Consider the following 26,071-nt stretch of genomic DNA (forward strand, 5'->3'; position numbering starts at 1 on the left):
CTCTGGTCTCTTAACTATTTCCCTCAAGGTTAGCACTCTACCACTTGAGCCACAGCTCCATTTCTGGCTTTTGGTTGTTAATTGGAAAAAAGAGTCTCACTAACTTTCCTCCCCTGAGCTGGCTTGACCCACAATCTCTATCTCAGTCTCCTGAGTAGCTAGGATTTACAGGGGTTGAGCCACTGGTGGCACTGGGCTACAAGCTTTTTTAGGCAAGAGTTATTGCATGCGTTTGCACTGACTCCTCCAGGCAAAGGAATTCTGAGGGTCAGAATCTGTGAAAAATAGGATTCCAGCCACCAGAAATGGCAGGGGTCCCTGGTGAAAAGCCAAGCTATTCTCCCTGGCCCCATTCTGGGACCCCACCCTCTGCCCTGTGACTCAAGTACAAACCTTGGCCCAGCCTTGAGTGTCCTGCCAGACTCTTCTGAAGTCACAGAACCTTCATTCCACCCACACCACCTGCTCTAAAGCACACCTCATGACCTTTGCCCATGCTGTACCTTCTGCCTGAAGCTCTCTGTCCTATGTCCACATCTTAGAACTCCTGAGGAATTTTGACATTGGTTATATCACCTCCTGGAACAAGTCTTATCTTCCCTTATCCCTTTTTTCTTTTTAACATTGAGTTGCTAGAGATGGAACTTGTGCAGGGTGACTGGCAACTGCTCTATCTTGGTGTGTGTGTGTGTGTGTGTGTGTGTGTGTGTGTGTGTGTATGTGTGTGTGTGTGTGTGTGTGTGCCTGTGTGCCAGTCCTGGGGTTTGAATTCATGGCCTGGATTCTATCCGATCCCTGAGCTTTTGTGCTCAAGGCTAGCACTGTACTACTTGAACCACAGCTCTACTTCTGGCTTTTTGGGTGTTTAATTGGAGAAAAGTGTCTCATGTAGACTTTCCTCCTTGCAATTGGGATCCTCAGATCTCAGCCTCCTGAGTAGCTTACAGGGGTGAGCCACCAGCACCTGCCCTCTACCCTACCTCTTATCTATAACCTTGGCACTCCTCTGAGTCCCAGAAGAATATGTTTCACCAGGCTCACTTTTTTTTGCCAGGCTTGGGGATTGAACTCAGGGTATGGGCATGTTCCTGAGCTCCTTTTGCTCAAGGCTAGCACACTATCACTTAAGTCATAGTGCGACTTTTGGCTTTTTCTGTTTCTGTGGTACTGAGTAATCGAGCCTAGGACTTAGTGTGTGCTAGGTAAGCACTCTACCACTAAGCCATATTCACAGCCCAAGGCTCACTTCTAACGGGAGTTATGTGGGTGGGATTTATTGGCATACCCCTTTCAGCATAGAAATTGCTGACTATTTCAGTTCTTTGTCAAGATTTGAGACCAGCCTGTATCTTGGCAATGAGGAATGATAAATGAGTGATAGCCACTTGGCCCCAGAGATCTAGGTTCACATCCTACAGCTGGATAGACAAATGGAGCCAGAAACTTCAATAACTCCTACAGTCTAGGAACTGTGGTTTCCCTGGAGGCAGTGGGTACCTGCTAGGTGTCACGATGAGACACCTCATCCATAACATAAAGCTTCAGTTATTAAATGGCAGAGAAGGATGCTTTCTTCAATCTGCTAGCTCAGACTTAGTACTCTTAAGGGCTTGTTCTAGCTTGCCCAGTTTGGGGTGCTGGGCATGGGCAAACTGCTGAATGCCCATCATCCATACATTATCCATACATACACAGAGACATGGGGGGAGCGGCAGTTCCTTGTTTGTACTATGAGCCTAGGCCCTGTTTCTGAGCTCCTTTTGCTCAATGGTAGTGCTCTGCCCTTGAGCCACAACCTCATTCATGTTTTTATTCCATGTGTTCTCTTAGAAATAATAGTGTCGTGGACTTTCCTGCCCTGGCTGAATTCAAATTGGCATTCTCTGTATCTCAGCATCCTGAGGAGCTTGGATTACAGGCAGGAGCCCTTGGTTCCTGGGTTTCTTTTCCTCTTGTTGTTTTTTGTAATCATAACAATCATGAAATCTTCATGGTTTCATTCCAATGGTTTGCATTACAAGTAAACTACCCAGGCCTGGAGTTTGAATGCCAGGACTGCCACTCTCAAATGGAAGGAGATCCTGACAAACTCATTCCTATTCATGTGAATGCTAATGGAATGTTATAAAAGTAATAATTAAATTTGCAGTTAATTCATGATTCTATTTTAGAATGCGACACAAAAATTATTGGATTTATATCTTCCATTCTAGCACCATGATATGATTTCCCCTAATGGAAGGATATTGACTAATTTTTAATTAATACTTTTATAAGTATTCAACCAGGTTACTTCAATAAATAGAGGCATAATTTAATATCTAATTACTGGTAATAATATATATATATAATTAATATACTCACATTCTCTCTCTGTATGCATATATATCTACAAATCTATCTATCTATCTATCTGTCTGTCTATCTATCTATCTATCTATCTATCTATCTATCTATCTATCTATCATCTATCTATTGGGCACTCCTGTGGCTTGATCACAGGTCTTCAGAACTTCCAGGCAGCTCAGTTTCCTGGAGGCTGCTGTGCTAAGACTGTGACCTCATTTATGTATTGGTCATTGTAGGCTGTGAGTTGAAATCCCAGCATGGCCAAAAATTTATTAATGGAGTAAGAAGCCAATTTTGACACATTTTTTTTTCCTTCTCTGTGAAAGTCCTGGGTCTCAGTATGAGGCATAATCCTTATGCAAATATATCCTATGTGATATGATGTAATAAATGAAATGTTATATATGTAATAATACTAAATAAATAAAGGTAATAAACATCATATGCAATAAACCTATGTATGTAAATAGATCCCATATATAAATATTGTTTTTTCCAGTGCTGGGGCTTCAATTCAGGCCCTGGATACTGCTCTGAATTTCTTGTCTTCAAGGAGGGTGAGCCTTTCCCGTTCAACCACAGAACCACAGAATTAATCCAGACCCTGAGTTCAAATACAAGGCCAGCCAGAAATATGGTGCAAATTCCAAACCAGGGACTTATCATTGTTATTTCTTTTTTGGCAGAGCACATGCTTGAACTCAGGTATTGGCATCTCTGCCACAGCCAACCATTGGATCCTAGGACCGAAATTCAAATCTTGGGGTTGGCAAAAAAAAAATGAAAAGGAGTATAAAACTGAGAAGTTGGTTTTACTTTTTTTCCTTTATTTTGTGACCATCATATGTGTAAATGACAAGGCCTAGAAAGTGTACATGACCTTGTATTGCTGATGTTTGGTGGGCTATTAAGGAAGCCATAGCGAAACTGGCAACTTAGGTCTGGAGGTCAAATCCCGGGATTGCCACTAATGAATGACGGAGATTCTAAGAAACCCATTCCCATATACATCATACAAATGGAATGTTATAAAATTAACAATCAAATTAGTAGTTAGTGTATGATTATATTATAAAATTATATACAACAATTATACTATGTTGATGAATTTTCAATTAATACTTTATTATGTATTCAATTATGATACTTAAAATAGGAAGGAATAATTTAATTGCCAATAATTGGTAGTAATATTGTATATGCAATTTCATAGTATACAGATATCTCTCTCTTGTTTATGCATCTACATCTATCTATCTATCTATCTATCTATCTATCTATCTATCTATCTATCTACCAATCTACACATTTATCAGTTTATACACTTGTCACTCCTGGGGCTCAGTGGTAAAGTACTCGCCTAGTACTTACAAAGACCTGGGTTTGATTCCTCATTACCGTGTGCACAGAAAAATCCAGATCATGCTGTTGCTCAAGCACCTGGAGCACTAGCTTTGAGTATAACAGCTTAGGGACTATGTCTAGACTCTTACTCAAGACTCAAGAATGGCAACAAGAAAAGATAGAATGTTCTGACTGCAACTATATAATGATAGCACTGTAAATACCTCATCACAGAGTAAATCGGGAGTCTGGTGCTGACAGCTGCCATGTAACCTGACTTAGCCAGAGGTAAACCGCTGCAACCCAGCTCCACAGAATAAGATATGCTGCTGGCTTGCTTGCCCCTGTAATCCAAGATGCTTGGGGCTGAGATCTGACACTGGTGGGTTTAAAACCCAGGCTTGGCAGGAAGTCTGAGAAACTCTGAGCTGTGGCTTAAAGTGGTAGAGCTCTAGCCTTGAGCAAAAGATCTTAGGACAGTACCCCCAACCTTTCAGTGCAATCACTGTGGCTGACTCCACCTCCCTAAAAAAAACCCACCCTTCTAAATCATTAGATGTGAATTTTGTGTGGTTTCTGACGTGTTTCTGAAAGAATGATGATATTGATGAAAGCACCCTAATTCTAAAGACAGTGTGTAGGATACAGCTATGTGATGAGTCCTTCATGAGGTGTTGTGTGTTGAGTGTTTCACGGGGTACATTCTTTCTTCTGGTCCTTGTTAGAGCTCCACAAGTAAGATGATTGTGCAGGTGAGAAACTTGTGGCTCATATATGTCCCCATGTCAAGGACAAAGTTATGTATGTACCTAACTCTACTGAGTTGTCTCCTGCAGACAATTGTCTTGGTTTATGTTTCTCGGTTGCAAACGTTGAAATCAGGGCCTAGCCACTGACCTGAGCCCTATCATGTGGAGCCAAGGAACCCTTTGCAACAGTGTTACAGTTTAGGTATCTGTAGCTGAGGTCTGTCATCCTGCCTAATCAGGAAGCTGAGATATGACCATCTCGGTTCCAAATTATCCCAGACACAAAAGGTCTCATGAGACTATTATCTCCTATTCACCACTTACAAACATGAAGTGGAAGCTGGGCGCCAGAGACTTGCGGCTGTCATCCTAGCCACTCAAAAGCCTTAGAACTGAGGATCACAGTCCAAAGCCAGGCTGGGCAGGAAATTCCTTGAGAGGCTTCTCTCCAGTGACCAACAAAATCCTGCAGGGGTTCTGTAGCTCAAGCAGTAGAGTGCTTGGCTTTATTTGAAGAGCTCAAGGACAGCACCCAGGCCTAGACTTCAATTCCTCCAACTTCCAAGAAAAGAAAGAAAGAAGTGTAGTCCTGGGAATGTGTCTTAGGAGTAGAGTGCTTTGCACGTATGAATCCCTGGGTTTGATTTCTCAGTACCACATCACTAGAAAAAAGTCTGAAGTAGCTGTGTGGCTCAAGTAATAGAGTGCTATCCTTGTACAGGAGAAACTCAGGTACAGTGTTCAGGTCCTGAGTTCAAGCTCCAGGACAAGTGTATGCACACATATACATACACCCACGCATGCACACACACACACACACACATACACACACACACACAGATGCCAGAAGTGAAGCTGTAACACCAAATGGTAAAACACTGAGCTTGTGCTCTGAGCTCATATTCAGCATCCAGTCCTTGTATTCAACCCCAAAACCTAGTCACTCAGGGCCCAACTAGGAGAGGTCAAAGGTTTCAAAATCTGATAAGCTTCACCAGCCCTAAATGACAGGAAGCATTGTGATATTACACATGTGCTTAGAATTAGCTAGCTTCCAGAAAACTAGGAAGGCACTGTTGACAATAATGAATCATTTTATTAGGTTCAACTCCCTTGTTGTCTGCCAGAAGGACCCTTGAATTAATTTTAGCAGGTTATTTCAACACTGGAACATAGTATAACAAAGACAGGATAAGTGCAGGGAACTTGGCCTGCCAAGGGAGGTGGCACAAATGAAGGCTTCCTGTCAAAACAGCACTGTGGGGGAGAGATAGCTTGGGGGTATGAAGAGGCCTTTTTCTCCTGGCTTTCAGAGCCCGCCCACTCTCCTCACTAATTGGGCCAGATGGAGTTGCTTTTACACAGTTTTACATCAATGAGGCCTTTTGTCTGCTTGTTCCAAAAATGAGGCAGACTTCCTCCAGCAGCCTGGGGTGTGGAGAAAACCTCAGCCTACACTGGTAACAGTGAGGGGAGCCTGGGAACTTGCACTGTCTTGAAAGCACTCTCTGTGCTATGAAATCATTCTATTAAAGCAAATTTCCCAGCAGGGTGCCTTTCATCATAGGGACTCTAGACCTTCACTGATTGAAATGCAGGCATACATACATGGGGAGACATGGAGTTGTTTTTCGGTTTTTTTGTTTTTTGTTTTTTTGTGGTTTTTTGGCAGGCCCGGGGTTTGTATTATGAGCCTAGGCACTGTTCCTGAGCTCCTTTTGCTCAAGGTTAGTGCTCTGCCCTTGAGCCACAACCCCACTCATGGTGATTTTTTATTCCTCTGATCCCTCAGAAATAAGAGTGCTTCTGGACTTTCCTGTACTGGCTGAATTCAAACTGTCATTCTCTATCTCTCAGACTCCTGAAGAGCTAGGATTACAGGGAGGAGCAAATGACACCTGGCTTTCTTTTGTTCTTGTTCTTTTTTTCATTGTGACAAACTGAAAACTACACAGTGTCATGCTAATGGTTTGCATTTGAAGTAAACAACCCAGGCCTGGAGTTCAAATTCCAGGACTGTCACCTACAAATGGAGGGAGATCTTGAGAAAATCTTTTCTATCATGTGAATGCTTAAAGGAATGTTAAAAAAGTAACAATTAAATTTGCAGGTAGTTCATGATTCTCTTATACAGTGCTACACAAAAAGTAGTGGATGATGTCTTCCATTCTAGCACAATGGTATGATTCTCCCAATTAAAAAATACTGACTACTTTTACATTAATGCTTTAGTAAGTATTCAATCATGATCCTTCATTAAATGGAGGCATAATTTAACAATAATTCATAATATATAATTTAATATCCTCACATTGTCTAATATATATTGCAAACTACAATCTATCAATCTATCTATATCTATATCTGTATCTAGAGCTATATCTCTATCTATATATCAGCCACTACTATGGCTTGTTCTCAGGTCTTCAGAACTGGCTGGCAGCTCAGTTTGGCAAAGGCTTTTGTTCTACAACTGACCCATTCATGAATTGGGCATTGTAGGCTGTGAGTTCAAATCCCAACATAGCCAAAATTGTATATGTGGAGTCAGAAGCTAATTTTTACATCCTGGGTCTCAGTATGATGTATAATCTATATGCAAATAAATCCATGTGATAAGATGTAATAAATAGAATAACTGTTATATATGTAATAACAGTACATAAAATAAAAAATAAGGATAATAAATGTCATATGGAGTAAACCCATGTATGTAAATAAAGCTCATATATGAATATTATTTTTTCATTGCTGGAGTTTGAATTTGGGCTCTGGATACTGGGCTGAAATTCTTGTCTTAAATGATGGTGAGCTTCTTCTCCCCCACAGTGCCACAGTGTTACCCAGTCCCTGAGTTGAAATCCCAGGCCTGACAGAAAAATGATGCAAATTACAAGCCAGGGCCTTAATGTTTTTTGGCCTGGCCTGGGTCTTGAACTCAGCTCATGGCAACTTTGCTTCAGCTTCAATCATCCTAGGCTGGGTTGTAGCCTCTGGACCCACAGCCCATCCTGAGATCTTAGGACCCGAGTTCAAATCTTGGGACTGGCAAAAAAATAAGGGAGAAGTACTGGAAAGGTGGCTCAGTAATAGAGTGCTTGCCTTGCATGCATAAGACCCTGGGTTCGATTCCTCACCACCACATAAGCAGAAAAAAGCCAGAAGTAGGGCTATGGCTCAAGTGGTAGAACGATAGCCTTGAGCTGAAGAGTTGAGGGACAGCACCCAGACCCAGAGTTCTGTCCCCAATACCGAAAAGAAAGATAGAGAGGTAGAATAAAAAGGAAAAAGATAGAACTGGAAGGTCCAAAAGGCAGTTTTACATTGTTTTTTCCTTTGCATTGCAACCATCCTATGTCTAAATGACATGGCCGGAAAGTTTTTACATGACTTTGTACTGATGAAGTTTGGTGGGCTATCAGGGAAAGCCATAGCCCCAACCAGCAACCGAGGCCCGGGGTGTGAATCCCAGGACTGCCACCTATGAATCACGGGAGATCCTAAGAAATGCATTCTGATATATATCCATACGAATGGAATGTTGTAAAGTAACACATTAGTAGTTAGTGTATGATTATATTATAAAATTATACTCAATAATTATAGTACATTGACTAATTTTCAATTAATACTTTGTTAAGTATTCAACCATAATACTTAAATAAAGGAAGGAAAAATTTATCAATAATTGATATTAATATAGTACATATAATTAAATAATATAGATACATTTCTGTCTTGTTTTATCTATCTATCTATCTATCTGTAACAATCTACATATCTATTTCTACGCTTGTTATTCCTGAGACTCAGTGGTAGAGTGCTCGCCTCCTATGTATGAAGCCCTGGGTTCAATCCCACACTATCACATGCACAGAAAATCCGGAGGTAGTGCAGTCACGCAAGCAGTTGAGCATTGGTTTTGAGCATGAAAGCTTAGGGACTGTGGCTAGGTCCTTACTCAAGTCCCAGGACTGGCACCAAAAACAAGTTAGAATGTTCTGACTGCAAGCATAGAAGGCCAAGATTTCAAATACCTCATCACAGAGCAAGCTGGGAGTCTGAAGCCGGCAGCTGCCATTTAACCTGACTTAGCCAGAGGTCAAGAGCTGCAACCCAACACCATGGAACTAGAAGCTGCTGGCTCATCTCTAGCTGCTCAGGGGATCAGATCAGAAACTGTTGGGTTGAAAACTCAGCCCTGGCAGGAAGTCTGGGAGACTCTGAGCTGTGCCTCAAAGTGGTAGAGCTCTAGCCTTGAGGAAAAGATCTTAGGACAGTACCTCCACCCTAGGAGTGCAATCCCCGAGGCTGATGACCCTCCCCACAAAAGAAACACCACTCTAAATCATTAGATGTGAACTTGTGCATTTTGTGACATGTATCTGAAAGAATGGTGATACTGATGATAGCACCCTAATTCTAATGACAGTATGTGGGAAACAGCTATGTGAAGAGTTCTTCCTAGGGTGCTGGGTTTTGAGTCCTTTACAGGGTGATAAGTCATTCATGGAGTACTGTGTGCTGAGTCCTTCACAGAGGGCTATGTTCTGAGTCCTTCACGAGTTGTATTCTTTCATCTGGTCCTTATAAGAGCTACACAAGTAAGATGATTTTGAAGATGAGAAAGTTGAGGCTCAGATATGAGATCAGACACTGTCCCCAAGGCAGGGCCAAATTTATTTATATACTGAGCTCTAATGACTTGTCTTCTGCAGACAATTGTTTTGGTTTATTTTTCTCCATCATGAACCTTGAACTCAGAGCTTATTTGCTGACATTCTTCTTGGCCTCATGCTAACATTCTACAATGTGGAGCCAAGGACACCCTTGTAACAAAGTGTCATGGCTTAGGTGTCTTTAGCTGAGGTCTATCATCCTGCCTGCTCAGGAAGCTGAGGATCTCAGTTCAAAATTATCCCAGATCACAGTCCAAAGACAGTCTGGGCAGGAAATTCCTTGAGATTGTCATCTCCAATAAACCACCAGAAAGCTTGAAGGGGCACTGTAGCTCAAGTGGTATAGTGCTAGACTTGAGCTGAATTGCTCAGAGACGGCAGCCAGTCCCAGATTTCAATTCCTCCAACTTACAAGAAAAGAAAGAAAGAAACCTGAAGTGGAGTTCTGGGATTGTTTCTTAGGGGTAGACTGCTTTGCATGTGTGAAACCCTGGGTTTAAACCCTCAGTACCACATGCCTAGAAAAAAAGTCCTGAAATGGCTCTGTGGCTCATGTGGTAGAGTGCTGTCCTTGTACAGGAGAAACTCAGGTACAGTAGTTAGGTCCTCAGTTCAAGCACCAGGACTGGTGTATGTACACACTCACACACACACACACACACACACACACACACACGGAGGCACCATTGCCAATATCATTTCATTAGGTTCAGCTCCCTAATTGTCTGGCAGAAGGACTCTTGAATTAATTGTAGCAGTTTGTTTCAACACTGAAACCTAGTCTAACAAAGACAGGATGAGTGCAGGAACTTAGCCTGCCACAGGAGGTGGCACAAATGAAGGCTTCGGGTCAAAACAGAACATTGGGGAGAGAGAGAGCTTGGAGTACAAAGAAGCATTTTTCTCCTGACCTTCAGAGCCTGCCCACACTTATCTTCACTAGTTGGCCCAGATGAATTGTTTGTTACACAGCTGTACAGGAGTGGGGATTTTTGTCTGCCTATTCCAACAATAAGGCAGACTTCCTCCAGCAGTCTGGGGTATAGAGAACCCCTTAGGCTACACTGGGAACAGGGGAGCCCTGGAACATGCACTGCCTTGAAAGCACTCTCTGTGTTATGAAATCATTCTATCCAAATCAAATTTCCTAGCTGGGTGCCTTTCTTCATGGAGACTCTGGATGTTTACTGATACAAATACATACATACATATACAGACACATGGAGTTACTGGCTCTTTTTTTATGGCAGGTCCTGAGGCTTGAACTGTGAGCCTAGACATTTTACTTGAGCTCCTTTTGCTCAGGAAGTATTTTATTGTGTCTTAAACCATGATTACCCTAGTAAGGGGTGCAGATTTTACACGCACAGATGATCCAGGGATCCTAGGACCTGAATTCAACTCCCAGCACTGGCAAAAATACATCAAACCAAAAAAATGAAAGAGCAAAACACCAGGAAGTTTTACACAACAGTTTTATCTTTGTTTCCTTAGCACTGTGACCCTCCTGGGTCTCAATGACTTGGCTTGAAAATTGTATGTGACCTTGCATGGACAAAGGCTGGGGGGCTGTCAGTGAAGCCTGAGTCCAAACCAGACACTTAGGCCCTGAGTTCGATCCTGAAATTGTCACCTACACACGGCTGAATATCATAGGAAAATCATTCCTATCTGTTAAACATTAATAGAATGTTTGAAATGTACTAATTGAATTACATATTACCTAGTCATTCCAGGATAAGATTCTATGCAATAAACATAGGTCATTGATTAATTAATACTTTACTAAGTCTTCTACCGTGATTAATTAATGGAGGCATAATTTTAAACCAAATAGTTGGTAGCAATAGAATATATAAAAATAAGATATAGACATCACACTTTATATAGGGCTATACACTAGAAGCTACAAAAATGTCTATTTGTGTCTCTGTATACATTTATAGATGCTTATACATATGTAAATACACACACATGCACACACACAGACACACTGCGATCTAAACATCTATGTGTTTATATATTGGCCATTCCTAGGGCTTGATCTCAGGTCCTCAAATTTTCCAGCCAACTTCACTTGCATCAGACTGCTGTGCTAATATTTACCCATTCATGAAGTGGACCTGCTAGGCCCTGAGTTCAAGTCACAGACCTGCCAAAACCTTAATTCTGGTGGAAAAGCCAATAGTCCCACTTGTTTACCTTATCTGTGAAAGTCCTGGGTCTCAGGAATGATGTAGAATACATAGACAAATCTATGTCTTATGTAACAAGATGCAAATAATATTATATGTGTAATCATACTAAAATACATAAGAAAAAATAAAAAACCAAATAAAATGAATATACTAACCGCAATATGAAATAAACATGTGTGTGTAAATATAAATCATGTATTTAAAATGTATACGAATATACCTTTTTTGTTTTTTTTTTTGTTTTTGTTTTTGTTTTGGGGTGGGGGGGAGAGGTCCCGTCGTGGGGCCTGAACTCTCGGCCTGGACGCTGTCCCTCAGCTCTTCAGCTCAAGGCTAGCGCTCTACCACTTGAGCCACAGTGCCCCTTCTGGCTTTTTTGTTGCTTATGTGGTGCTGAGGAATCGAATCCAGGACCTCAGGCATGCAAGGCAAGCGCTCTACCACTGAGCCACCTTCCCAGCCCACGAATATACCTTTTTGTGTGCTAGGACTTGAATTCAGGCTATAGGAACAGGCCTGACTTTCTTGTCTTCAGCACAGTGAGGTTTCCCCTTCCCACACAGTGGTAGATTTACCCAGACCCTGAGTTGAAATCCCAGGCCTGGCAGAAAAAACGGCATGAATTTCAAGCAAAGGAGCCTCATAATATTTTAAATATTTTTGATATATGTATGTATGTATATTTTTCTTTTTTATTGTGAAAATACTATACAGAGGGGTTACAAGTACATGGGCAAGATAATGAGTATATTTCTTATCAAGTATTTTAGCCTCCTCCTTTTTTTCCCCATCTCATCCTTTCCCATACTCCCACACCTTACCACCCAAATCTCCTCCACCCCCACCAAAGTTGGAAAGTTCCTTTTCGACATAACTACTTGTACATCTCATTGTTGCAATAGGTCCTCCTGTATCTCTATTTAAATGATGTGTTTTTTCCCTTCCCCTCCAAAAATTATACCAACATGAAATACAGTGAAAGCAGGGGTTATACCATCGGGGAGGGACATACAAAGCAAAAAAGAAATCAGTTATAAATGTGTTAGAAACAATCACATGAAAGAAAAAAAAAACATTTGAATACATATCTTAGGGATCATTTACCTAACATCAACTTATCTGAACTTTTCTGCTTGACTCAGACATATACAAGTTATTGCAAATAAGGGAAAGTATGAGACCTATGTTTCTTTGGTCTGGATTATTTCACTTAATATATTTTTTTCCAAGTCTTTCTATTTCCTAATAAATGGGGCAATGTCATTCTTTCTGATGGAGGCATAGAATTCCATTGTGTATACATAAACCACATTTTCTTGATTCATTCATCTCCAGAGTGGCATCTGGGTTGGTTCCATATCTTAGCTATGGTAAATAATGCTGCAATAAACATAGTTGTGCTGGTAGTGTGGTCTTGTATGTGAACATTTGGGTAAATGCCCAAAAGTGGGATTGCTAGGTAATAGGGGAGCTCTATGAGGAGTGTTTTGAGGAACCTCCATACTGCTTTCCAAAGTGGTTGAACAAGGTTTCACTCCCACCAACAATGCAATAAGGTTCCCTTCTCTCTACATAGCCTCCAGCATGAGTTGTTATTAGAGTTCTTGATTATAGCCATTCTAACTGGGGTGAGGTGGTATCTCAATGCTGTTTTGATTTGCATTTCTTTTATGGCTAGGAAGGTTGAGCATTTCTTCATGTGTCTATTGGCCATCCTTCTTTCTTCTTCAGAGCAGTTTCTAAGTCTTTAGCCAACTTATTTATTGGGCAGTTGTTTCTTTGAAGATTTGTTGTTGGGGGGTTTAATTTTTTGAGTTCCAGGTATATTTTAGATATGAGACCCTTGTCCATTGTATGGCTAGTGAAGATATTCTCCCAATCCATGGGATTTCTAATGATCTTGCTAACTATATAATTTGCCATGCAGAAGCTCTGCAATTTCATGCCATCCCGTTTGTCCAAACTTTCTTTAATTTGTTGTGTTTCTGGGTCTCTATTAAGAAAATTTCTGCCTGTGCCAAGGAGACTTAGAGTTTCTATTATTCCATCCTGTAATGTTTTCAGAATGTCTGCTTTGACTCCAAGGTCTTTGAGCCATTTGAGTTGATTCTGGTGCATTGAGTTGATTCTGGTGCAGGTTGATATATAAGGATCTAGCTTTAGTTTTCTACAAGTAACTAATTTTGCCAGTACAATTTACTGAAGAGGCTGTCTGTCTTCCATTCTATTTTTTTAGCTCCCTTATCGAAGATTATATTGCTCTAGGTCTATAGGTTCATTTCTGGGTTTTCAGTTCTGGTCCATTGGTCCTGAGGTCTGTTCTGGTGCCAGTACCAAGCTGTTGTGCTTATTATGGCTTTGTAGTAGAGTTTGGAATTTGTTATTGATATTCCTCCTTCTGTTAAGGATCGTTTTTGCTATTCGGGGTCTTTTATTGTTCCATATGAATTTTTGGATTGCCTCTTCTATTATCTTGAATAATGAGGTTGGAATATTTATAGGTATCGCATTGAATTTGCAGATACCCTTGGGAAATATTGCCATTTTCACAATGTTGATCTTTCCAATCCAGGAGCATTGGAGTTTATGCCAATTTCTAAGTTCTGTTTTGAATTCCTTTTTCAAGTTTTTAAAGTTTTCATCATAGAGGTCCTTCACTTCTTTGGTTAAGTTAATTCCTAGGTATTTTATTTTTTGTGGGGCTATTACAAATGGAGTTGCTTTCCTAATTTCACCCACACTTTTCTCATTGTTGGCATACAGAATAGCCATAGATTTTTAGAATTAATTTTATACCGTGCTACTTTGTCAAAGTTTTGAATCTGCTTGTGTAATTTGGGAGTGGAGTCTGTGGGATTCTTTAAATACAAGACTGTGTCATCTGCAAAGAAGGAGAGTTTTACTTCTTCTTTCCCTATTTGGATCCCATTTATTGTACCTTGTCTTATTGCTGTAGCTAGGCATTTTAATATTAGATTGAAGAAAAGTGGAGAGAGAGAGAGGACATCCTTGTATTGTTCCTGAGTTAACAGGGAATGACTGTAGTTTTCACCATTAAGTAAAATGGATATTGTAGGTTTGTCATATAGAGCCTTTATTGTATTGAGGAATGTTCCATGGATTCCTAATTTTTCCAGAACCTTCATCATAAAGGGGTGTTGGATCTTGTCAAATGCTTTTTGTGCATCTATTGAGATAACCACGTGGTGCTTATCCTTGCTCCTGTTGATGTGATGAATTATATTAATTGATTTGGGTATATTGAACCAGCTTTGCATCCATGAAATGAGTCCTGTTTGATCATGGTGGGTGATATTTTGAATGAATTGTTGAAGTCGATTATCCAAAATTTTGTTGAGAAGTTTTGCATCAATGTTCATCAAAGAAATGGATATATTGTTCTCTTTCTTTGATGAGTTCCTGCCTGGTTTTGGGATGAGAGTTATGATGGCTTCATAGAATGAGTTCGGCAGTGAACTTTCTCTTTCAATTTCATTGAATAGTTGGAGGAGTACTGGTGTGAGCTCTGCTTTGAAGGCCTTGTAGAATTCTGCTCTAAAGCCACCTGGTCCTGGGCTTTTCTTAGATGGGAGGTGTCTTATTGCTATTTCTATTTCAATGCTTGATATGGGGCTGTTAAGATGGTTTAACTCATCTTGGTTTAGTTTCTGCATGTCAATATTTGCTAGGAAAAGGTCCATTTCTGCCAAGTTCTCAAACTTATTAGCATAATGTTTTGAGAAGTATTCCGTCATTATTTTCTGAATCTTGGTTGTTTCTGTGGTGATGTTTCCATTCTCATAGCTGAGTTTATTTATTTGGGTGTTTTCTATTCTTTTTCTGATAAGATTTGCTAAGGGTCTGTCAATTTTGTTGATTTTTTCGAAGAACCAACTCTTTGTTTTGTTGACTCTTTCTATGTTTTTTTTTTATTCTAATTCATTTAATTCTGATTTAATTTTAATTATTTGTTTCTGTCTACTGGATTTAAGTTTATTTTACTGCGAGGAGCCTCAGATGTCTCATTAAATTGTTGGTTTCAGATCTCTCCAATTTGTTGATGTAAGAACTGAGAGCTATAAACTTGCCTCTGAGTACTGCCTTTGATATTTCACAGAGGAGCTGGAAGTTTGTGTGCTCATTTTTGTTGAATATCATGAACATTTGAATTTCCTTTCTAATCTCCTCCATGACCCACTCATGATTCAGCAGTATGTTGTTCAGGCTCCTTGCATTGTTACAGGAACCTCTTTGGTGGTTTTTAGTGTTGAGTTCTAATTTTATTCCCTTGTGTTCTGAGATAATGCAATGTATAAATTCAATGTTTCTGAATTTGGACAAGTTTGTTTTGTGGCCTACAATGTGGTCTATTTGTGAAAATGTTCCATGCGCTGCTGAGAAAACCATGTATTCTGATGCTGCTGGTTGAAATATTTGGTAGGGGTCTGTTAAATATAGTTGAGCTATGTTTTTGTTTAGGTCTGCAGTTTCTTTTTTGAGTGTTTGCCGAGTTGATCTATCTAGTGGGGAGAGTGGTGTGTTAAAGTCCCCAACAATTAATGTCCTTGGGTCTATGTGGGATATGAGGGAAAGTAGTTTTTCTAGGATAAATTTGGGTGTTCCGTTGTTTGGCAAAAAGATATTTAGATTGTAATTTCCTCCAGAAGGAGATACCCTTAATTAGTGTGTAGTGACCTTCTTTATCTCTTCTCACTAGTTTTAATTTGAAGTCTATTTTTATCTCATATTAGTATTGCAACTCCCACTTGATAATGGGGGCCGTTTGCTTGGTAGATTTTGTTCGAAACTTTCATATTGAAAATGTTTTTGTTTTTATGAGCAAGACGTGAATCCTGAAGGCAGCAGATAGACGGATCTTGCTTTTTAATCAAACTAGACAGTCTATGTTGCTTAATTGGAGAGTTAAGTTCATTAATATTGAGAGAAAGGACTGAGAGGTATTTGGGATTTCCTGCCATCTTATCCACCTTCTTGGGGGCTGCGGCAACTGAGTGCTTGCTATGCTTCTTGGATTCTCAGTTTGGGTTCAGTTTCCTGGCCTTTATTGTGGTCTTGTTGGTTTTCTATGTGTAGGATATCTTTAAGAATCTTTTGTAGGGCTGGTTTGTGGAGATAAATTGTCTCAATTTTTCTTTGCTATGGAAGGATTTTCTTTGACCTTGGGTTATGAACGAGAATTTAGCTGGGTATAGTATTCTTGGTTGATATTTGTTTGTCATTAAGGCATGGCATACATCATTCCATGCTCTTTTGCTTTAATTGTCTCTGCTGAGAAATCTGAGGTGATTCTCATTGGTTTCCCTTCATAGGTGATTAATCTTTTCTCCTTGACAGCTTTAAGGATCTTTTCCTCGGTCTGAATTGATCCTGCCAGGATTATACTGTAAGAGTGGGATGTCCTGTTTTGGCCAGGTCTATTCGCATTTCTAAAAGCTTCTTGTATCTTAATAGGCCTATCTTTTTGCATGTTTGTGAAGTTCTCTGCTAGGATCCTGTTAAACAAATTTCCTAGACCTTTAACTTCTGTTTCTAGGTGTTCCTCAACACCCATTATCCTCAGATTAGGCCTTCTGATGGTATCTTCCACATTTTGAATAGATCTATCGTATTTCTTGGATTTTTCTTGAATGGTTGTATGTTCTTTCTTTATAATATCTAGGCTGTCTTCAATCCCCGAGATTCGATCTTCTGCATGGTCTAACCTGCTGTCAAGACTTTCTACTTTTTTTTTTTTTTTATCTCTTTTCCTTCTAATTGGTCAGCTTTGATGCCTTCAAATTCTTTGTTGGAGCTTTGTTTTAGATCTTGTGTGAACTTCTTTATTACCTTAATTTGTTGTTCAGTGTTTATTCTCAAATCACTTAGTTGATTGGTTATGGTTTCCTTGGACTCCCATTCCTTCTATAGGGTTGGATTCAGCATTCCCTTTGTGGACTCCCTGACTTCTTTCAGCTCTCTGTTTGTGGATTCCATGGATGCCTTTAGTGATCTTTTTGTAATCTCATCCTGCTCTCTCAATTCCTGTATCACTCTTTGATTAGCTTCCTTATGGTCACGCAATTCCTGTAGTTCTCTTTGAGTGTTCTCAGCCTCACCACACCATTCCTGACTTTCTCTTTGTCTCTTCTACGCCAGCTCCCACAATTCCTGTCTATCTCTTTGACTGATCTCAGCCTGCTCACACCATTCCTTATTTCTATTTGAGTGTTCTCAAGCTGCTCATACAATTCCTGTATCAATCTTTGAGTAGGTTCTTCATGCTCATGATATTCCTGTATTGACCTTTGGTTTGTCTTCTCTCTCTCCCTATCACGTTCACACAGAATCTTTGCAGGTTTTCAGCCTTTTCATTCACCATGTTTACCAGTAGTGTTTGTAGAGCTTTTTGGGAACTCTCCTCCGGATTATTCATTTTCTGTTCTGTCCCCTGATTACCATGAGTGGAAAGTGAGATACCTGGACTTTGCATTTTTCTTGTGTTTTTCAGGTTTGTTCTGCCCATTTGGGATGAATGAAACACCAGTTTTGTGCTAGAACACTATCTTAAGGCAAGCATCAACCAAAGTCTGTATTTGCACAGTAAAATCTGCAGATACAATCTAGTTCAACAGATATAGCTATTCAACATCAAACAACTATGTATTAGTGTGCTGCGAACTGCAAAGAAGAATTTGGCAAAGCAGACATTATTAGGTTTAGGGAGATATGTGGGTAAAAATAGGAATAGAGGGATGTTGAAAAGTAGAGGGAGAGTTAACTTGACTAAACCCTAATCTCAATGGGGGAAATAGGTTGGATAGAACAATAGTAGAGAGAGAAAAAAAAAGAAAGAGAAAAATAAAAAAGGGCAAGAAAAAATAGAAACAAAAATTAAAAATTAAAAAGTGAAACAATTATAAATTATGCAAATCAACTATGTAATATTCAGAGAAGAACAGGGATAGGATAAGAGAAGGGGAGGGATAGAATGAGATGTGAAAAACTTAAAAATAAAAATGCTGAAAATATATAGGTATATAGAATAGAGGAAATGCTGCTATTAATTGAATTTAAGTCTAAGAGGTTTTGAACTGAGTAATAAATTTCTGGATAAATGTGTACAAAATGGGGGATAAGGTCTTATAATCAACTACGGGTATGTCTGAGGATTAGCAGAACAGCAATTAAGTCACACAAAGAAGAACGTAAGAAGAAAAAGTGAAAAGAATGAGAAAGGAAGAAAGAAAGATAGAAAGAAAGAAAGAAAAAAGAAAGAAAGAAAAGGATCAAAAGTCTGTAGAGCTAAACAAAAAATTAAATTAAAAAAAATTACACACACACATATATCTCTAAAATAAAAGTATAAGAGGAAGAAAGAAAGAGTTAATTCAATTTTTTTTAAAGATAAAAATTAAAAATTTTAAAAAGTTTAAAGAAAATTTTATAAAATGTACAAAAAAGTTCTTTGATATTTTTTTGGGAGGATGGATTGATCCTGTATCTCCTTTGTGTCTGTAACTGGTCTCTTATTGGAGTCTCTGGTCTGCTTGTGGTGTTTGATTTTCCAGTGGCTTGGTTGTTTTCTTAAGTCAGTTTGTTTGAGTAGGCAGAAAAATGCTCTGCTTTACCCAGGATTTTGCGATCCTCCTCCCAGGTTAGTTCAATGGGAGGGAAATCGGCTTTGAGTATCACAAAAGCGGGAGATGGCTTGTTCCTCAAGTTTGGAAATGCTGTGATGAGGCTAGGTTCTGGGTAGGGTGGAGGCCTTTTAGCAAACAGTTGCTTTTCCCTGAGGGGCTAGCTTCTGAGACACTAGCAGAGCCCAGCCTGGAGCCATTCTCAGGGTTTATGTTTACTGAACGTCAGTTGATTGTTAAGGCTACTATAGGGAGGGGCAGCCTCTGGCTCTGTTTACCCAGTGAAGAAAGCCACTCCTGGGGCTGGTGGAGCTTGGTCAGCTGTGCTGGGTGACTTTTTGCTGGGTGGGGCTGAGCCTGACAAGTCATATAGGTTCCTGTGACCTGCTAAATGACTCTTGTTTTCTTCCAAGGCCTGAGTTGGAGCTAGCTGCTCAGCCAGGCCTTTGTCAGTATCAAAGATGGAGATCTCTGGTATTGGGGTGGGGAGGGGTGGCCTTACCTCCTCTGCTCCCTGAGAAGGAGTGAGGATGTCAGGCTTCTACTCATGCCAGAGTCTTGGTTCTTGGGTCATCTCTGGTCTGTAATCTGCAGGTGGAAGATGTCTGCCCCTTGTCAGTCCTTGCTGGTGTTGAGTAGAATCCACTCACCTGCTGTGTATGGCGTCGTTGTCCTGGACTTTCTGTGTTGCAGTTATGGCTGCTGCGGCCACCGCTGCCACAGCCGTGGCTGCTGACAAGCTCGCAGATCTGTTTCCTTGCCTGGATTTTCCCTCTCTGGCCTAACTCTCTGTACTGTGATGGCACACTTGGTGTGATTCTCTGGCTTAGGTCTGTTCACTGGAGCACTAAAACTGCTTTCTATGTGTTAGCTTGTTTAGCCTCCAGCTTCTCCTCTGGCATATTGACACAACTCCTGTATGTATTTTTATTTTGTCAACCACGGGGCTTGAACTCAGGTCGTGGCAACTCTGCCTCAGGATTGATAACTCTAGGCTGGGGTGCAGCCACTGGACCCACAGCCGAACCTGGGTTCCTGGGCCCCAGTGGCTGACAAGAAAAAAATAATTAATGCAAAACAGAAAAAAGCTGGCAATTTGCAGATGGCTGCAAATTTTACACATTTTATCTTTGTTAGGTGACCATCCTGGATCTGAATGACATGGTTGAAAAATGTTGGTAACCTGGCATTGCTGAAAGCTGGCAGGCTACCAGGGAAGCCATAGGCCTATACAGCAACATAGGTCCTGTGTTTGAAGCCCGGTCCTGACCCCTAAGAGATCCTGAGTCTCGTTCCTAGTCATAGGAATACTGATGGAAGATTATGAATAGCAAGGGTGAATTAGTTATTTCTGAATACTACTATACAATTAGAGTGATTTTAGGAACCCAATTGATTTTAATGAATATTTTTTGACACATTCAAAGAATACTATTAATTACATGTATGTAATAGGTTCGGGACAGTGGTTGATTTAATTAATACTTCATTAAGGATGAAAACAATGATATTAATTACATGGAGGCATAATAAATGCCCAAGAATTGGTAGGAATGTAGCCTATATAGTAGAATAATATGTAGACATCTCTGGCACTCTATAATGATCTATTTTTTTGTGTGTTTTACCATCTTCATGTCAATGTGTTCGTATTTTGTCAACTCCTGGGGCTCAATCTCAGGTGCTGGAAATGCTAGTCAGCTCATTATGCTCCAGGCTGGCATGCTGACACTTACCCATTAATGAATTGGGCCTTGTAGACTGTGAGTTCAGATGCCAGCACTCACAAATTTGAATCCTAAAGTAAGAAGCCCATGGTGAGATGTTTTCCTTTTCTGTGAAAGTCCTGAGTGTCAGGTGTGAAGTTTCATACATAGGCAAAACTATATCCTAAGTAATAAATGTAATAAATATTTTATGTGTAATAACAGTCAATAAAGTAAGTGGTAAATAAATGAATATAACAAAAAATAAAATGAGTAACTACACTTAGTGTAGTTACTCAACATATGGGGCTCAATCTCAGGGCCTAGGAACTGCCTGGCAGCTGAATGGGCTAGAGGCTGCTGTGCTGACAGTCACTCATTCATGAACTGAGCCTTCTAGGCCCTGAGTTTAGATCCCAGAACTGCCAAACATGTAATTGTGGAGTGAGAAGCCGAGCATGACACATGTTTTCTTTTTCTTTGAAAGTGCTCGGTGACAGGTAGGATGTATAATTCAGATGCAAAACTATATGCTATGTAATAGGATGTAATAAATGTAAAAAATTTCATAGGTGGAAGAATTGTCATTACAATAAATGAAAAACAGATTGAATTAGTATGGAATCATTCTAGGATAAAATTAGACACAAAAATTATAGGACGTGGATTAAGTTTAATATTTTATTAAGCATTAACAGAATAAAAATTTCATGGAAACATAAATACCTAATAATTGGTAGTAACACACGATGCATAATTTAATAATACATAGGAATTTGTCTCATTCTATAAAATACATAATTATATGTAGGAATGTATGTAAATATGTGATAAACAATAACAGGATATTGAGTAATTTTAATTAATGCTTTATTAATTGTTAACTGGGACACATCATTAAATGGAGACATAATTTAATACCTAATAATTGGTAGTACTACTATCTATAATTTAATAATATGCAGACATTTCTCTTTTTGTGTATATAATATTTATATACAGCAATCTCTATCTATTTATATCTCGTTCACTGCAGGGGCTCAGTCGTTGAATGCTCACCGAGGAAGCACGAAGCACTTGGTTTGATTCCTCAGTGCCACATAAACAGAAAACCCAGAAGTTCTGCTGTCTTTCATTCAATTGTGTGCTAGCCTTGAGCACATACGCTTAGGGACAGGGTCAAAGCCCATACTCAAGCCCCAGGACTACCGCCAAAATAAGGTAGAATGTTCTAACTGCAACTATAGAAGGACAGGACTTCAAACACCTTATCACAGGGCAATCTAGGAGTCTGGTGCTGACAGCTGCCACCTAACCTGACTTAGCCAGATGTAAACTGCTGCGACCCAGATCCATGGGTTATCCCCGTCATCCTGGTTACCCTGGCTTATCCCCACATCCTGGGTGCTCAGGGCCTTTAAAACCTGGCAGGAAGTCTGCTAGAATTTTTGAAATATGGCTTGAAGTGGTAGAGCTCTAGCCTTGAGCAAATGTTATTAGAATAGTATCCTCATGTTTTGAGTTCTAGCCCCATGGCTAACCCCCCGCCCCCCAAAAAACACCACACTAAACCATTAGATGTGAACTTGTGTGGTTTGTGAAATGTTCCTCAAAGAATTGTGATACTGATAAAAGCACCCTAATTCTAATGAAAGCTTGTGGAATAGAACTAGGTGCTGAGTCCTTCACAGGGTGCAGTTTGTTGCATCCTGCATTGGGTGCTCTGTGCTGAGTCTTTCAAAGTATGCTGTGTGCTGAGTCATGCAAAGAGTGCAATATGCTGTGTCCTTCACAAGGTGCATTCTTTCTTTGGGTCCTTGTAAGATCTCCACAACTGAGATGATTATGCAGACAAGAATATTGAGGCTCATTTATGTCCCCATGGCAGGGACAAAGATGTATTACTGAAGACTAGTAAGTTGTCTCCTGCAGACAATTGTTTTGTTTTGTTTTTTCTCAGTCATGAACCTTGAACTCAGGGTCTAGGTGCTGGCCCTTACCTCTTGGGATTATGACTAGCACTCCACCACGTGGAGACAGGATCCCCTTGTAGCAGAGGCCACAGCCTAAGGGTCTATAGCTGAGGTCTGTCATCCTGCCTTCTCAGGATCTGAGATCTGAGGATCTGGGTACCAAACTATCCCAGACACAAAAGCCTATTATCTCCATGAGCCTATTATTTCCAATTCACCACTAAGAAACCCGAAGTGGAATCTGGGTGCTTGTTGCTCATGTCTGTATCCTAGCTACCCAGTAGGATGAGATCTGAGGATCATGGTTCAAAGCTAGCCTGGGCAGGAAAGTCCTTGAGACACTTAGCTCTGATGGACCCCCAAAAAAGCTGAAGTGGTGTTTGGCTCAAGTGGTAGAGCACAAGACTTGGGCAGAAGAGCTCAAGGACAGTACCCAAGCCCAGATTTCAACTCCTACAACAATAAAGAAAAGACAGAAACAAACTAACAAACCTGAAGTAGAGGGCTGGGAATGTGTAGTGTATAGAGTGCTTTGCATATATGAAACCCTGGGTTTGATTTCTCAGGACCATATCACTAAAAAGAAGCTTGAAGTGTCTCTGGGTCTCAAGTGGGAGAGGGGTATCCTTATACAAGAGAAAATAGGGACAGTGCTCAGGCTTCTACACTGAGCTCATGGTCAGCACCCCATCCCTGCTTTCAACCCCAAAACCTAGCCAGACAGGGCCCAACTAGGAGAGGTCAAATGTTTCAAAACCTGAAGAGCTTCACCAGCCCTAGATGAAAGGAAGCTTTGTGATATCAGATATGTGCTTGGATTTCCCAAGCTTCCAAAAACCTAGGAGAGATATCATAGACCCATCATCGTCCTCAATGAAACATTTCATGAGTTTCAGTGCCCTAGTTGTCTGCCAGAAGGACTCCTGAATTATATTGAGTACTGTATCTGAACACCAGAATATAGTCTCACAATGGCAGGATAAGTGCACAGGACTTGGCCAGCCACGGGAGGTGGCACAAATGAAGGCTTCCTGTCAAACCAGAACACTGGGGAAAGAAATAGATTGGGCCAAAAATAGACCTTTTCTCCTGACCTTCAGAGCCCACCCACACTCATTCTCACAATCTGACACAGATGGAGTTGTTTGTTACATAGCTGTACAGAAGTGAGGCCTTTTGTCTGCCTGTCCAGACAATGAGAGAGACTTCTTCCAGCAGGCCTGGGATGCAGAGAAACCCTCAGGCTATACTGGGAACAGTGAGGGGAGCCCCAGAACATGCACTATCATGAAATCAGTCTCTGTTATGAAATCATTTTATTGGATACAAATTTTTTAGCTTGGTGCCATTCATCACACCTACTCTGGAGCTTCACCTATAGGAATACATACATAAATACCCAAAGACATTGAGGTACTGGCTCTTTTTGAGGGGGCAGATCCTGATGTTGAACTATGAGCCTAGGCATTGTTCCTAAGATCCTTTTGCTCAAGGGTAGTGCATTAACCTTAAATCAAAACCCCACTTCTGGGTTTTTCTGTGATCTCTTAGAAATAACAGTGTCATAGACTTTCCTATGCTGGCTGGATTCAAACTCAGATTCTCTACATCACAGCCACCTGAGGAGCTGGGATTACAATGAGAAGCCACTGGCACTTTCTTTTCTTCTTCATTTTTTAATCTAGAATATCTGACTTCTTAACAGGGTAATACCAGTGTTATGAATTTATAAGTTAACTACCCAATGTTCTTTATAGCTCCTTTCTCTGAGAAGGAATTTCTCTCCTCATCTTACCATCTGTTCATAGGTTTGAAACCAAAAGTGAGAAATGAGTGTCACAGGATTTGGGAGCAAATGTCCACAGGACATGCCAGCTCTGTCAGTTAGCATTGAGCTACAGCAATTTACTGTCTCAAGATGAAAGGACCAAAAGCTAGAGCGATCCTTATACTGTCTGCATTGCTTCTTTTGCCATAAAATGATCTAATAATTATGAGTATTGTGTGTCTCTAACCTTAAGTATCTAGAATACACTAGAAGCATCTTCATGCATCACTTTTCTCTAGTGCCTCTCGAAATTTAGACTACAGGTTTGTGTGGAGGGACTCCTTGGTGAATCCCTGAGGAAAGTCTCTTGAAACCTCTTTGGGAGATCACCCTTCAAAGTCAGCCTGAGCAGGAAGTCTGGGAGACTCTTAACTCCAATAAACCACCAGAAAACCAGAAGTGGAGCAGTGGCCCAGAAGGTAGAGATCGAGCTTTGAGAGAGAAAGCTGAGCAGGAGAAACAGGCTAGACCAGGCAGGAAAGCCTAGCATGCACTTATGTCCAATTAACGACCAGATGGCTGGAAGTGGAGCTGTGGCGGTGGTAAAGCCTCAGCCTTGGGAAAAACAGCTGAGGAACTCATCGGGCCCTGAGTTTAAGCCAAGGGATAGCCTCAAAAAAATTTTCAAAAAGAGAAAGCCACATTTATGTATCAGTGCCCTACCTACTTATGTGAGTATATTACCTGCCTGATTGCAAACACACTGTATGCAATACTGCTTCTTTTATTTAGTTATTTATTTATTTTTCAGATATGATCCTTACGCATCCTGCATCATTCTCTTCATTTCAGGCCCATTGCTTTCTCTTCCAGGTTTCCAGGCCTGTGTCCTTACATGATGCACACTGAAGCTCTCAGCAGTCTTTATTTACATTTTATTATGAGGACAATGCAGGAACAGTCACAATTCAGGCAGGGCAACAGAAGATAGGGTTTCTTAGAAGTAACCAGTCTTCAGAAAATTAAACTTGGGGACATAAAATGGAAGCAAACATATGTAAAAACTACCATTAAGAAAAATATGAGGGGGCTGGGAATGTGGATTAGTGAGAGAGTGCTTGCCTAGCATGCAAGAAGCCCTGGGTATGATTCCTTGGTAGCACATACAAAGAAAAGGCCAGAATTGGTGTTGTGGCTCAAGTAGTAGAGTGCTACAGACAGTGCCCAGGCCTTAAGTTCAACCCAAGACCTGGCAAAGAGATACATAGATAGGTAGGTAGGTAGGTAGGTAGGTAGATAGACAGACAGACAGACAGAGAGACTGACAGATAGATACATAGATACATAGAAAGAAAGAAAGAAAGAAAGAAAGAAAGAAAGAAAGAAAGAAAGAAAGAAAGAAAGAAAGAAAGAAAGAAAGAAAGAAAGAAAGAAAGAAAGAAAGAAAGAAAGAAAGAAAGAAAGAAAGAAAGAAAGAAAGAAAGAAAGATGATAGATTAATCTGGTCTTGGACGTCAAGAGGAATGAAGGGAACACTCCCTAGTCATGAGGCCTTCTGCAGTGTGCCTTCACATAACCACAGAGTAGGAAGACTGTCTCTTTCCCACTTCTCAGGCAACCAAGAGCCCCAGAGCCAAGAGGGCAGAGCTAGGTTCTATCTCATGTGCT

The sequence above is a fragment of the Dipodomys spectabilis genome, unplaced genomic scaffold (genome assembly GCF_019054845.1).
Source record: "Dipodomys spectabilis isolate Male_0828 unplaced genomic scaffold, ASM1905484v1 ptg000306l, whole genome shotgun sequence".
NCBI classification, from domain to species: domain Eukaryota; kingdom Metazoa; phylum Chordata; class Mammalia; order Rodentia; family Heteromyidae; genus Dipodomys; species Dipodomys spectabilis.